We start from the raw sequence: 16,278 nt of genomic DNA, 5'->3' as shown, positions 1-16,278 counted from the left end.
CCATATGCTGCATAATGCCTATAATCCAGCCCCTCTTATGCACACAACCAATAATAATAAATGCCTAGCGTCACTGGGAAGTGTCAGCAGACATTTTATCTCAAACAGAAGTTGTTGCCTATGATGTCACTTTGCAGTTTAATCATTCCAGTCATGTTGAATAGTGCAGGGTGATTCAAATGAAAACCTTTAAAGTACCATAAAATTTCGAAAAGTTGTGCGACTTAGCAGGTAGATGGCAGCAATGTTCCTTGAGGTTCAGAAAGTGAGTGACCAGTAGCAGAGTGATGGTACAATGCAGGAGAAGACAGCAGCATTCACAACAAAATGGCTGCTCTGACCGCCACCACCCTCTTGTAGCCCAAAGCTGATTTATTAATTTTGAAATAAGTAATGATTTGAACAGCTGGTCACATTTTCACAGCACTTAGCCCACTGATATAGTGGCACACTGCAGATAGTAGTGAAGGTAGAATCTGAATAAAAAGTTTTTGTAATATTCATCTTTTATTCTTCTTCTTTGTTGTAAGTTGTAGACGTGTAGTCCATTCCAAAATGTAACTTTTAATACTGGTCTAGAGGATGCTAGAGTTAATTTAGTTAAGTGATATGAACGCTGGCGGACATTCTGGAACTGAACACACATATGTTCAGTCATTTCACTTCACAATACAAACCAACATCAACCACAATACTAACACAACACCCGTAACTTTACTCTGTTCACGCACTTCAAACTCGTACTACTAACTGCCCAAAGACAAAGATTTATTTCTAACAATGTGTAGCAAAGAAAGTATTATCATACATCAATCTATTTGTGTAAGATCATATTTGAAACATACATTCTAAAAATAAAGTACAAATATTTGTTTATCACTGCTAATCTTCATCATCATAATTATATTATATTAAGTGTTTATATATGTTGACGTTTATACATTTTCAGTTAGCTATATGGTAGTGGATTTCTGGATTTTGAGTCTTCAACTGGGGAATTGGTAATTTCATATGGCTGAAGATCGGTTAATACATTTATCTCACCATAACCAGTTTTATTACACCGCCTTGCTGTCAACATGCATTGGGATTGAGTATTGATCCGTGATGCGTTTTTTGTGTAGTGAAGGTGTCAAACTGATCAAAATTCATTGCACAATGACAGCACAGTACGATGTTCTATGTTTGTCATTGCAGCAAGTGTATGAGTGGTGTAGGAAGTTTAAGAGTGGTTTAACTTGTGTGGAGGATGTCCCAGGACTAGGGCAGGCTCACTGCTCAGTGATGGACAGAACACTGCGTTAGAGGACGAGCTCAACTGTCTGCTGGAAAAGTCACACTCATTCTCTTTTGGGATACAAATGGAATAATTTTGGAGCATTTCATGGATAGAGGAGTGATAATAACCAGCTCTTTTTATTCAGACATGCTGAAAAATCAACTTTGCCCTACAATCAGGAGTAAACAATGAGGACTTCTGACTTTAGGAGTATTGGTACAGCATGACAACACCTCAGTGCATACATTCTGTAAGACAGTTGAGACTATTCAGGAAATTAAATCTGGATGTCCGGTACATTCTCCTTATTCACCAGACCTCGCGCCTAATGACTTTCATCTGTTTGATGCACTGAAATAAACAGTGTGAGGTAGGGTTGGGTTGGGTTGTTTGGGGGATGAGACCGAACAGCGAGGTCATCGGTCTCATCAGATTAGGGAAGGATGGGGAAGGAAGTCGGCCATGCTCTTTCAAAGGAACTATCCCGGCATTTGCCTGGAGCAATTTAGGGAAATCATGGAAAACCTAAATCAGGATGGCCAGATGCGGAATTGAACCATCGTCCTCCAAATGTGAGTCCAGTGTGCTTACCACTCCGCCACCTCGCTTGGGGGTGCGGGGTGGGTAGGGGGGTAGGCATTTCAGAAGTGACAAAGAGGTGAAAACCATGGCGCATGACTGGCTACACGCACGACTAAAAGAATTCTTCATCGTGGTGTATCTATGCACTTCTGAAGCAGTGGAATACATGCATTCAACCCAGTACATCAAAAAACGACATGTAATTTTTTTTGTTCAATGTTAAAATTTAAAATATTATAGCACTTTTAAGATTTTCATTTGAATCACTCTTGTACTCTATTTAACAGTGTCAGATCTACAATGCAAAGAAGATAACACACAACAGCTATGTTAATAAGTGACTAGTGCTACACTGCTTCTTTAATGACACACTCATTCATTTACACTGCATTTGTGAACTGCAACATAAAAATTTTCACATGTAATTGCTGGCACCAACTATATGTTAGAAACCACACATTTTAATACAGTGAACGAAGCATGATAGCAGTCTCAAAACAGTATGTAAACAACAATATAATTGTCCTATTGAAGGTATTGAAAGAAAGATTTTGCTCCTTTCCAGTTTTCCAAAAGGTTACAGTACCTTTCATATACTCCTCTATTACAGATGGGGCTAAAGTGGTATCTGATGATATTACATCTTCAAACCAAGCTTCATCATCGCTTATTTCCATGTTTTTACATCCTTTCCTTGTTGTACCACTGAAGCTCTTCAACAAATGAGGCTTTGGTGAAAGGGCAATCTCATTATTGTCATATCCTTTCATAAGGAAACACTGAATGCCAGTCCACTATTTTGCTCTATATCTAATATGTCTTCATTCGTGAAACTGTCTATGATTTGTGCAACTAAATTGAGAGCTATAAATAATAGCATAAAGAATGCCCCATTTGCTTTCATTTTCCTGGTATAAAAGTTAGTTGAATGGCCACATATAATAATGCTTATCTGCTACGACTTTCAGGCGCTCTCGTTCTTTGGTGTTTAAATGGTCCAGTTTGACATCCATCCTACACTGCTCCTGGAGATGCTGCATTATTGCTTGTTGGCTCAGGAGTTGTCAATAAATTTTATAAAAATGGATGTACATATGTACGTAAGGAAAAAATCGCATGGCGTTAAGTCAGGTGAACGTAGAGGCCATGCAAAGCAAGCCTTGTCATTGGGCCCCTTGCGGCCTATCCAGCGTTTGGGAAGAACTCTGCTATAGGCTTGATGTGTGCCATGTGACAAATGGTGCTCACTTTGAACATTTATAAGGTTCTTGGTATAACTGTTTGAGCTGCTCTTTCATTTGACATATCGCTTATAACTGTAAGTTTAATGTATTATAAAGCGTTAAAACCCCGACATTCATTTATAAACCCCTGTACTGTTCATGCAGTAAAGCTGCTGCAGGAAGCATGACATTTTAATATATTACTTTGTTATTTGAAATACATTTTGCGAATAGTATTCATGTGCACCACTGAATGTATCAGAAAAATTATATCATGGTACCACATACAGTTCAGGAGATATGACATTATAAACACTGAGATTTGTGAAAAAATGCTGCATCATGCAAGACATTTAAATTTATTACTGTGTTGCTACAAATTTTATTCACAACACTTTTTGCAAACAGTATCTACATCTGCCATTGCATATACCTACAAAAATATATCTTTGTAAGACAGATAATTCAGGAGATATGACGTCTCAGAGATGCATGAAAAACTGCCATATCGCACGTGTCATTTTAATTTGCTACTTCTTTACTACTAATTTTATTTGCAACATATTTTTCTGACAGTATCCATGTATGCTGCTGAATGCAGCTACAAAAATACATCATTGTACAACACGTAGTTCAGGAAATATGAAATCATAAACCATAAGATATGTGCAAAACTGCTGCATCATCAATGACATTTTAATTTATTACTTCTTTACTACTAATTCTATACTCAACACATTTTTCAGGCAGTAAGCTCATATACCACTTGGTGTATGTGCAAGTTATATCATTGTACAGCACATAGTTCAGGAGGTACGATGTCAATTATAGAGCTGAAGGGCAAAACTCGCTGAAGAAACAGGTGAAATGTCTGTGCAAATATGTGTGAAATATGTTCAAATAAATGTGAAATATTGTTGACATGTGCCTATGCAGGCAAAGCCACAGGTAAAAAGCTCATCCTAAACATCTGGAACGATTTCATCCAAATTTGGTACATGTATTAGTTACAATCTGGAAAAAAATAATGCGGGTGTTAGGACTGCCAACCTCCTATTGGGATGAGCATATGATCTGGAGAGAGAAGGGGGAAGAAGGAGGGAATGAGCGTAGATAAAGGAGGAAGAGGTACAGGATGGATAGAGAGAGACAATGGGGAAATGGACGGAGAGAGGGGAGAGGAGCAGACGGATAGAGACAGGAAGCAAGAGGCAGGCAGAGAGAGAGATGGTGGGAGTCAAACAGACAGAGGATGGAATGTTTCCTTCATCTTTATTTCCCTAATGGGAATGTTTGGAATAGGTGATTGAAAGAGTCCAGTAGTGGATCAATAACTTCTGTATCTTGCACCAGGTTTTGTGTTTCTCTTACTTTTTTTTTTGTTATTGTCACCACACAATACCAATTCTGCAAGGATCCTACTATTCAGTACCTTTGAACCATGACACAGCTTCTTCCCCGTGGATGCTGATCCCTTGCATCAAAGATTCTGAAAGAGATTTTTATTGTTCTAGTGGTATAACCCACTCAGAGGAGACGAACTCAATGTACTTCCTACAACTCGAAATTCTCTTAATGAATCAACTACACAGACTCAGAATAATAGTACAATAAAAACATAACATAATCCCATGATGATTTCTGTGCTGCCATGGAGGTCATTACACTCCATGCCTTTCCCTCATGGCCCCTCAGAGCAAAAGACTCCATCTAGCGGGTAGAAGCGCCAGACCATGACTCACATTGCCGATAGCACGGGATCAGTACAATTCCAATCAGCAGAAACCATCAACAATCCTTCCAAAAGTGAGGTGTTTCCTACTTACTAACTACCTTAGCCCATGAACATCTTTCATCACCCAATGTATGTCAAGGATGTGGAACATCTCACTCTATAAATGACTTGTTACTCCTCATATTCCCCCAATGAAACAAATTATGTCGAGCTCATAAACTTAATTCTAATAGTTTAATGCATTTACAATAAACATCAAATTTCAGAAAATTGTTTAATGCTGTAACTTTACAAAATACTAAGTTTATTTGCAATTAATTTCATTCTGGGACTTTGCATTACGTTTCCCTCAACTCACTCATATTTCGCCAATTACTTCCCCTCATGACTTAACCCAACACCAAGCAATGTTCGGTCCAAATGAAACTTGCATAAAATTTCTTTTTACACTGCTATCTTTCTTTATAACAGTATAATTCTGCCTGCGCTCCATCGTTCAGAAATTTGAATTTTGTGATTACACTTTAGAATTCTCCTTTTGTCCTTGTTGCCCGAGCTACATGAGCTCTGTTTCCCTTAGCTATGGGTATTCTGACATGCACAGACATTCCTAGGTTTCTCAAGATATTACTATACATTAGTTTAATTACTTTCTTTGCAATACATAGGTGGCACTACTTTTTTACTGTCATGTCCTCATTACTGCAAATCTTAGTAACATACTTATGTTTATTTGCCATTTTAAATTAATTCATTTACCATATTTTGTGGACTATAAGATGCAGTTTTGCCTCCAATTTTTGGGTGTGTATTATACTTGAAATTAATGTAAAAACATCCAGTGTTTGATTTAAAATTTCTACCAGTCTTAAAAATGGCCATATATTTGATGTTGTGGGAAAATTATTTCTATCTGGCAACATTGAATTCAACTGGCAGCAGCAGTACACTAACGCAACGAGCATGATTTGCAGTGATTCACAAGCTTACTAACACAGTCTCCCTCCCAAAATACTATCACAAACCTAGAACGCTGTCTAGCTTATGATACATCATTGCTGTCTACAGTGTCAGTGAACTTGAATTGAAAGTGATTTGTGTTGTCGGTAACAGTACAATATTTCTGTTAGTAGCTAGTTTCATAGTGGGAAAAAAGTATTCATATGGTGTGGGCTATAAATTGAAAGCAGTAGCATATGCAGAAGAACATGGAAACAGAAGGCCGAATGGTATTTTGGCCCTCCATCAATAGAAAAAAACCATTCGCAATTGGCATGCTAGTAAAGAAGAACCAAACAAGCAAAACGAGCAGGAAGATACATGTGTTCAGTAAACTAGATAAAAAATCAGTAGATTCTTATCTTAATGAGGAACTTGAAACTTTCAGCACAGCTCAGGAGCACGTAGAGGGACTTCGGCTCAAGTTTAAAAGAGTAGTTGACCACGCACTGGATAGATAGGTATCCAGTAGAACAGTTCATAATGGGAGTGAACCTCTACTGTATACAGTCACTGTAAAGAAACTTTTGAAGAAACATAGAACAATAGGAGTAAAACAAAGCATAGGGCTATAGATAGGTAGATGCTGAATGAAATGTGTGTGGCTTGCAAGAGACCAATGTATGATGCCATCAGTGACTACCATTGCAGAATATTGTCAAATGACATTTCACAAAATCCTGTGATACATATATAGGCTCAGTGGCACCAAAGTTAGTGTCCGTTCTCTACCGAATGAGACAGGAACTGAAACTGAGGGTAGCAAAGCAAAAGCTGAAATGCTTAACACCATTTCCAAATGTTCCTTTGCAAAGGAAAACCCAGGAAAATTGCTCCTTTTGCCACTGGAGGGTTGAACAAAAAGTGCCAGTGCTGTTGAGAAACAGCTGAAATTGCTAAAATTGAACAAAGCTGGAGGGCCCGTTGGAATCCCTGTCATTCTACACTGTGTGTGTGTGTGTGTGTGTGTGTATGTCAGTTACCCCCCCCCCCCCCCTCTTTCTAACTATATCATAGTTCCCTCAAACAAAAAACCCTCTGGAAAAAAGGTGCAGGACACACCTGTCTACAAGAGTAGAAGTTATCCACAAAACTACCCTCCAATATCCATGATGTTGATTTTTTGTAGAATCTTAGAGCACATTTTGAGCTCAAACATAATGAGGTGTCTTGAGCAGAATGACCCCCTCAGCGCTAACCAGCATGGATTTCAAAAACATCGATCTTTTGAAACCCAGCTCACACTGTTCTCACATGACATTCTGAAAGCTTTGGATAAAGACAACCAGGTAGATGCAGTGTTTCTTGATTTCCAAAAAGCATTTGACTCAGTACCACATCTAAGCTTATTGTCAAAAGTGTGATCATATGGAATATCAAGTGAAATTTGTGACTGGATTAAGGACTTTTTAGTAGAGAAGTCACAACATGTTATCTTGGATGGAGAGTCATCATCAGATGTAGAAGTAACTTCTGGTGTGTCCTGGGAAATATGCTGCAACCCTTGCTGTTCGTGTTGTATATTAATGACATTGCAGACAATATTAATAGTAAAACCAGACTTTTTGCAGATGATGCAGTTATCAATAATGAAGTACTATCTGAGAGAAGCTGCATAAATATTCAGTCATATCTTGATAAGATTTCAACATGGTGCAGAAATTAACAATGTCCTCTAAATGTTCAGGAATTTAAAATTTTCCACTTCACAAAGTGAAAAAAACATAGTACCCTATCACCATAATATCAATGAGTCTCTGTTGGAATCAGCCAACACATACAAACACCTGAGTGTCACAGTTTGTAGGGACATGAAATGGAATGATCACATAGGTTCAGTCTTGGGTAAAGTAGGTGGTAGACTTTGGTTTATTGGTACAATACTGGGACAGTGCGATCAGTCTACAAAAAAGATTGCTTACAAATCACTCATGCGACCAGTTCTAGTACACTGCTGAAGTGTGTGGGACCTATACCAGATAGGACTAATAGGGGATATTGAACATGTATAGAGAAGGGCAGCACAAATGGCCACAGGTTTGTTTAATGTATGGGAGAGAGTCACAGAGATACGGAAGGAACTGAACTGGCAGATTCTTGAAGACACACCTGAACTATCCCCAGAAAGTCTATTACCAAAGTTTCAAGAACCTGTGTCAAAGCAAGATGGGGTCTTTTCAGTTCCTCTCTTGTTTTGCCATCTGAATCCTTAAATTCATTTTTTTTTCATTTTTGACTAATTACTATTAACATACGTGAATATAATCTGCATTTTCATAAAAGAGAAAAGTTGGCCCTCAATCTTAAAGAATATACCACCAGTTCTATTTTTGTGCTTAGTTTTGTGTATGTAATTAATTTCCTAATTTATTTTGACTATTCTGACTTACAAACAAATATAAATTCTGTGATAATGATAAACATTTGGAAAAAGAATCATTAGGATTCTTAAAGTACTTATTTGGCTTTATTTGAAAACATGTTAGCAAAGCCAGCTCCTAATTAATTCCAAGGTAATTACCAGTTTCATCATAAGTGTTGTTTGTATAACTATATCTGTTTATTTCATCATTTAAACAAATAATTCAGCTTAACCCTCATGGTAGAAGAAACTGTTAAAAAGAACCAATTTTTCCCTGTATTCAGTTAATTGAATGAGGTATGTTTTAATTGTAATTTCTGTAAATTTAACATCAAACAATGTATAGTTTCAGTACCTATTATTTTGTGATATTATATAAAGGCCCGATTTTTGGGCTCGAGTCAGTCAGTCCACAGCTGATTTTCAGATGAGAAACCTGTGCTGGTTTGGTCAAAAACAATGCATCAACTTAACTGTAAAAAAGTGTAATAGGCTGTGTGTTCAAACAATGACAATGTCTGTTCAATGCATACCGTATTATTGTGCAAGGTTTTTACTGCTCATAGATGTTCACCAGTAAACTACTATAGCAGTATGCTGACATCTGCCTGAAAACTATTAATGAGGTTTATCGAGAGCTAAACAATAGTGCACTGACCATATTAACAGTGTATATTGGTGGGCTGTGAACAGTGAAAGTAAAGAACTTTGAAATGCAATTGTGCACCTGTCGGCTAAATTATTTATAGTAGTCAGTGTTGAAATTCCACTCCCCATTTTTCAGCCAGTATCACAACGCGCTGAAGAAGTGAATTAAAATTTGTGCTGCAGCCTGGACTCGAACTAGGGTCTTCTTGCTTACTAGGCAGATATGCTGACCATTACACCACCACAGCATTATGGCCAACATAGCTGCACAGACTACCCAAGTCAAATACCCTCCCCAACACAAACTCCAATTCACATCTCCCCTTATATTGTCACTATTACCAGGGCTCTCCGACATTGAAATAGCACCCCAGCACTGGACATAATGGGGAAGTGCTGTACCACATGTGATCATATAGATCTTAAATTAAATGTTAAATCTTATCTCTCTCTCTCCCTCTCTCTCTCTCTCTCTCTCTCTAACACAAGCACACACAAAACAAAACATTCAGATATTATTCTGTCAAGGAGAAGGAGTTGTCAAGTAGATACGATTTTGGTTTGTGTTTGAAGTTAGTTTTGTTATCCATTGAATTCTTCCCATCACTGGGTACATGACAGAGATTTTTATGGCTGCAAACGTCTCTCCTTTTCATGCCATACTAAGTCTTTTAGTGAAGGATAGTGTAAATTATGTCTCCTTGCAGTATTACAGTTATGAATGTTACTGTTGTTTCCACACTGTAACTGACTGTTGACAACACAATTTGGTAACAGAATGAATGTGCTGTGAGGCTGCTTTCAATATGTCCAACTGTTTAAAGAGGTGTCTACAAGAGGCATATTATCCTTGCTACACACTTCTGTACGACAAACAATTTTTTCTCAATGTCAAATTACCCCAGAATATAATGCCACTAGACATTAATGAATGAAAATAGGAGAAGTAAGTCAGCTTTCTGACATTTTCATCTCCAAAAACGACATGCATAGTTACATGATAAATAAATAATGCAAATTCAAAGAGTGTCAATTCAATTAAATACTTATAGATTACCATAACAGACAACTTAAATTGGAACTGTCGTGTAGAAAATCTTGTGGGAAGGCAACCAAAGACTGTCTTTTATTCGCAGAACACTTAGAAGATCCAACAGATCTACTAAGCATATGGCCTACACCATGTTTGTCCATCCTCTGCTAAGTGTATTGTTGCTTGGTATGCGATTCTTACAAGATAAAATTAAAATTTATGAAGGACATCGAAAAAGATCAGAAGACCACTTCATTTTGTATTATCATGAAGCAGAGGGAGAGTGTCATGGATATGAGAAAATAGAGAGTTGACAGAAAGATTTAGGTGTTCACTTTTCCTACATGCTGTTCGAGAGTGGAGCAATTGATAAACTGGTTCCATGAACCCTCTACCAAGGCGAGCCTGGAACAGTAATTAATTGCATGTATTGTGTTTTATCGGAATTCAGTGACAGTCCATTTGCAGAAAATCAGTTACATTTTTCAAGAAAATATTATTAACATTTCCAAGTGTCGAAATTACTCCATGAGGCTTGACTGTAACCCATGCGGCACCAGCAAAGAGAACCACTTCTGCTTCCAGGACATATGATGGAAGATCATTTATATGTACAAGGAGCATTCAATAATTACAGAGACAAATTGATATAGAAATTACACAGTTTCTATGAGGAGTTTTCTATTTTCATGACTTTAGGCTGATATCACTGCGATGAGCTGAGGACATCTGATATATAAAACCTGTTTTGTTGAAAGTTGCAGTATTGTATTTAATGATTGTTTGTCTGCTTGATGTTTCCACAGTAGTTGAACAACATTCAGTGATGTGTGTGTGTCTGTGTGTGTGTTTTTTTTTTTTTTTTTTTTTTTTTTTTTTTTTTTTTTTTTTTTGAAGGGGGGGAAAGCTGGCTGAAATATTTTTCTCAAATGATATTACAGTATGGTGAAAGTTGTAGAAACCACATAAATTTTATTAGTGAGCAGAACAGTTGAAAAATGGTCAAACCTCAGTGACTGACAAGCAGTGTCCAGGCTGACCAGCTGAAGAGTCAGTGCCTTAGCTTGAAGGGCACACATTAACAACACTATTGATGAAGACTGACATGTTACAGTTGAACATATACCAAACACAGTTGGCACACTTCAGACCTATAGCATTCGTTTCATTTTTCAAAAGGAAAACAATGGAAACTCCAGGTTAGAATACCAACAATGTAAGGGAAAGGATGGATTGCTACTCATTGTGAAGTTGATATGCTGGGTTGCAGATGGGCACAACAAAAAGACTATTATGATTTAGCTTTCAGCCAAAGCCTTCTCCAGAAAAGAAAACACACACACATCACTTGTGTGCATGTTTCATTTTCTGGAGAAAGCACTGGCTGAAAACTAAATTGTATCAGGCTTTTTGTTGTACCATCTGGAACTCAAAGGGTCACCTTTATGGTGAGTAGCAATCTATCGATATCCTTATATTGTTGATATTCTTTCAAAAGTGAGAAAGTGGCCTATGATAGAATATTCACTCATTTAAATGAACAGGACTTGTTACTGCCTCTGAGTATGATTTTCATAATGAATTCTCCACAGAGAAAACAATTCTCTACAGAAGTACTAACAAAACTAAGCAAGAAAATTTATACTGTTGATATATTCTCTGACTAAGCCTCTAATTGTGCAAGTTATACTCAGCAAATTAGAATGTTACAGCATCAGTAGCATTCCTCTCACATGGAACATAAAGAAGAAGGTCTTGCTAATGATCTGTATCGCTGGCACCAAACTAACATCAGAATAAGTGAACATAACTAATATGCTCGTAACACGAGCAAGATGAATATGTGAGCCGCAGCACCTCAGACGCGAAATGCAACACCTGGAAAGAGTTCTGAGGAGCAATGGGTACTCCACAAGTTATATTAGAAGTGTAACAGAGCCAAACACTCGGTGAAGTAAGGAATCAGAAAAATAAATGCCGGATATGGCCTTTCTGCCATACATTCCCAGAGTGACGGACAGAATCAGCCATATATTTTGCAAACACAGTGTAAAGATGATTTTCAAACCAACAAGGATAATCAAAGAGTGTTTTAGATCAGCAAAGGAGAAAAGGGACCCACTTGCAATGTCGGGACTATACCGTATACCATGCACATGCAGGAAAGTTTATGTCGGAATGACTGGACGATCAATCAACACCAGGATCAAAGAACATAAGCGACATTGCAGGTTGGGGCAGGTGGAGAAATCAGCCATGGCAGAGCACGCACTGAGTGAGACCGACCATATTATAGCACAGGAGTTCTGCCTGTAGAGAAGCACTATCACACGGGCATGTTCAAAGAAGCTGTAGAAATACAAAAACATGCAAACAGTTTCAACAAGAAAGTGGAAAGCCTTAAGGTAAACGGATCCTGGCTTCCCGTACTGCAGCAAACGACCGTCACAGGTAGCAAGTGGAGAACTGCACCGGAAATGACCGAGGAGAAGCCCTCGGACATTGGCGCGCCAGGTACATATAGTCTGCGGCCGCGAGCTCAAATCCAGTTCACCATCGGCAATGGAGGGTGAAGCTTTGACAATGCCAGCCACTCGCGCTGGCAAAACATCAGTAAAATCATTAGATGAATGTCGGCCGAAGAACCCAAGACAGAAGCCAATAGGCAAATGGAGGTTTATTTATTTGGCCCATCAAATTGTACATGTACAAGGATACTGGACAAGCTTAAATTCTTTGAACAAATTCAGTTTACAATATGAAATACAAATTTTAAACTATAAATTGTACAGATAACACTGTTGACTAGATTTGATTAGATATGTGTTAAAAACTTAATTAACTGCAAATTAGCAACTATAAAATAAAAAATAAAGCACAAAACCTACAGTCATACTGTAGACTAAAAGTACAAGAACTTTTAGAACAAACTGGATTTTAGAAAATGAAAAAAATTGTAAGAAAGATTGTTTTTCCCCTAAATGCATTTCTATTTTCCCTAATTGATAGGGGAAATTTATTTTAAAGCACTCTGCCCATCTTTCTTACACCACGTACACTTTCGCTCAGTTCTTGACTGTTAAGCTGAATGTCTGCACTACAATGAGTATTATGATCGTGACTTATTGGTCTCAAGCAAAATTTCTTATGTCTTCTGATGGCACAAGCATATTAATCAAGGATCCAAACCTTAGCAGACACAGCTCAGATGATACCTGAACATCACCACAGACTGACATATGTTGACTGTGGTGAAATACTATGACCACTGACTTACAGACTGATGACTAAAAATTAATTACTACTGACAAGTTGTTACACAATCTCTTTTGGCTACTCATAAGGGTGGAGTCAGGGTCACTTTTTACGGCATGTACTGGTGAAGCCAAGACATGTCCATTCTGTAGCATATGATTAATACACTTCATCCTTTGGCTTCTTGCTGAAGGGTCTATCAGGGAGGGTATTTTGGGGTTGGGGTGAAATGGAAATCAGTCTTTAATCCTATCAAGTTTTTTTCTTATATTTCCTTTTTTTCTCTGCAGGTGCACCAGTTCTATTTTCCCTCTTTCCAGATTCATATGTTTCTATTCCGGATCCCTTCTTTTACCTGTAGCACATTGTGATAACTGCAACCTGTTCTGCGCCGGCCGAAGTGGCCGTGCGGTTAAAGGCGCTGCAGTCTGGAACCGCAAGACCGCTACGGTCGCAGGTTCGAATCCTGCCTCGGGCATGGATGTTTGTGATGTCCTTAGGTTAGTTAGGTTTAACTAGTTCTAAGTTCTAGGGGACTAATGACCTCAGCAGTTGAGTCCCATAGTGCTCAGAGCCATTTTTTTTTGCAACCTGTTCTCATAGTTAAAGCCAAGAGAGGGTCGAGGAAATACTGGGTAACATGCGTATGATTGACACAGACAATATTTCTTTTATTGACACATGATAAACCAGAAGATCATTTGTATTATGACTTAAAATACATGTTGCAACAACAAATATTGTATTGTATTGTATTTTATTTATTGGTCCAGTAAATGTACATGTACAGTACAGCACATCAGATATTGGACAGGTCAAAGTATATCTTACAATTAAAACACTTTAGAAACTAGAAAATTATGTTCACAAAATTTTACAACACTTCATATACTGGGCAAGTCAATGTGTAAGTTATAATTAAACCACATTAGAAACTTGAAGTTTACAACTGAATACATGTATAAGCCAATATTAACGATTACAGTATTTGCATGATCCTCACTTAAGCTCTAAGGATTTTCGAGGAACTCTTCTACACTATGAATTGACATGTACACTAGAGAATTACATTCACAGAATTTTACTTCATATACTGGGCAAGTCGGTATACAACTTATACTTGAACCCCATTAGAAACTTGAGAATTACATCTGAATGTATTTATAGGCTAGTATTAATGGTTACAGTGTTTGCATAATCATCACTTAGACTCTCGAGGATTTTGGAGGAACTCTTCCATGCTATAAAAGCAATGTGTCAACAGATATTCTTTTAATGCTGCTTTAAAATTTTTTACATCAGTCTTTACTTTAATTTCTCTTGGCAATTTATTGTAGGTAATTTTTCCATGGTTTTGGCACAAACTGGTTTTTGTATGGAGTACACGAAAGTCAGTTTTCTGTCTTGTATTATGATGATGAGCATTTTCATTTTTTAGGAGGATACTAGGATTTGCTATTGTATATTTCTTTATAAACATTGCACTTTCAAATAGGAAAATACATGGAAGGGGAAGAATCCCCATCCTTTTAAATAATGGTCTACATGGTTTGTTCCTTTTTATTCCAGCCATGATTCTCACTATTCTTTTTTGCATCCTGAAGAGTTTTAGGCAGGATGGCGAGTTACCCCAGAAAGTGATCCCATATTTTAGGACAGAATGTATATTAGAATAGTAAACTGTCATTAGACAGTCCTTATGACAGCAGTTTTCTAGCACTCTCATTAAATAACACATGGTACTTAGCTTCTTTAATATGTTGTCAATGTGAGTTTCCCATCTAAGATTATCCTGTAGCCAGACCCCCAGAAATTTTGTATTAGGTACACTTGCAATATCTGTGTCTGACACCTGAATTCTTATATCATCTTCAGTGTTTCTCTTGACATTATGAAAATTTAATGCTACTGTTTTACTTTTATTTATTATTAGTTTGTTTTGGTTGACCCAGTTTACATTTGTTAATGCCTCAGACAGTCTTGTCTATAGTATCTCTGCAGTCTTCCCACTGACTAATATACTTGTGTCATCTGCAAACTGGATAGTGCTATGGTACTGGTTGGTTGATGTTAGGTCATTTATATATATCAAAAATATGATGGGGCCCAGTACCGAGCCCTGTGGTACTCCATATTTTACTGCTTTATAATCAGAATAGTGTCTTGTTGATTTATTTTCTTTGTGAAAATGTATTTCTACTACTTGCTTGCGGTCAGTAAGATATGATCTAAGCCAGTTGTTAGGCATACCTCTGATACCAATTCTTTCAAGCTTCTGCAGCAATAGGGTGTGGTCTATGATGTCGAAAGCCTTAGACAGATCAAGGCATATGCCAGTTACTTTTTGTCCACTATCAATTTTTTCGAGTACTTCACCCAGAAATTCATATATTGCTGTTTCTGTCGATCGGCCTTTCCGGAAGCCATGTTGGGTTGTGGATAATATTTTGCACTTTTCTAGAAAATCTAGCAACCTCCTATGAAAATTTTTTTCTAGTATTTTCTAAAATGTAGATAGCAAGGCAATAGGTCTATAATTGGCTATGTCTCCTTTCTTACCCTTTTTGAACAGTGGTTTCAGTTTCACTGTCTTTAAGCAGGAAGGAAAGACTCCATTTGTTAATGAACTGTTGAAAATGTGGGCTAATGGTATTGCAATGAGGTCACCCACATTTTTAATGACATAATCTGGAATCTCATCCACACCTGTCGAAAATTTTGTTTTTAACTCTCTAATTGATAGTATAATTTCCTTAGGGTTGGTTGGAGTAAGAAAGAGGGAGTTGCAGTATCTATTTTGATTTGATGGTGTTGTAGCAGGATTTTTATTTGAAGATTTTATGTCAGAGAGTAATTTTTCACTAATATTTGCAAAGTATGTATTAAAAGCATTGGCTACTTCTTCTGGGTTTGTAATTTTTTTGCCATCTTGGATTACCTGGAGATTTACATTATGGGAGGTCTCATTTCCTACTTGTTCTCTGACTATCTTCCACATGGCTTTCATTTTGTTCCTCGCCATTTTTATATGGTGATCATTTGTTGTTTTTTTAGCTTCTTTTATGACTTTGTGAAGCACTCTCTAATAATTCTTGAAATACACCAGAAATTCTTCTGTAACATTTTGTGTTTTTGAGATTTCATAAAGTCTCCTCTTTTCAG

The 16,278-nt window shown here is 37.3% G+C and overlaps 1 non-coding gene across 1 annotated transcript; it reads right to left on the bottom strand.

The window, feature by feature from the left end:
- Nucleotides 1-9,003: 9,003 nt before the first annotated feature.
- Nucleotides 9,004-9,076, bottom strand: Trnat-agu (transfer RNA threonine (anticodon AGU)). Its single transcript has one exon. It is a non-coding gene; the product is annotated as a tRNA-Thr (tRNA).
- Between the last annotated feature and the right edge of the window lie 7,202 nt (nucleotides 9,077-16,278).

This window comes from Schistocerca nitens, chromosome 2 (genome assembly GCF_023898315.1).
Source record: "Schistocerca nitens isolate TAMUIC-IGC-003100 chromosome 2, iqSchNite1.1, whole genome shotgun sequence".
In the NCBI taxonomy this organism is placed as follows: Eukaryota; Metazoa; Arthropoda; class Insecta; order Orthoptera; family Acrididae; genus Schistocerca; species Schistocerca nitens.
The sequence above is the reverse complement of the archived record's forward strand: the minus strand, read 5'-3'. Positions and strand labels throughout refer to the sequence as shown.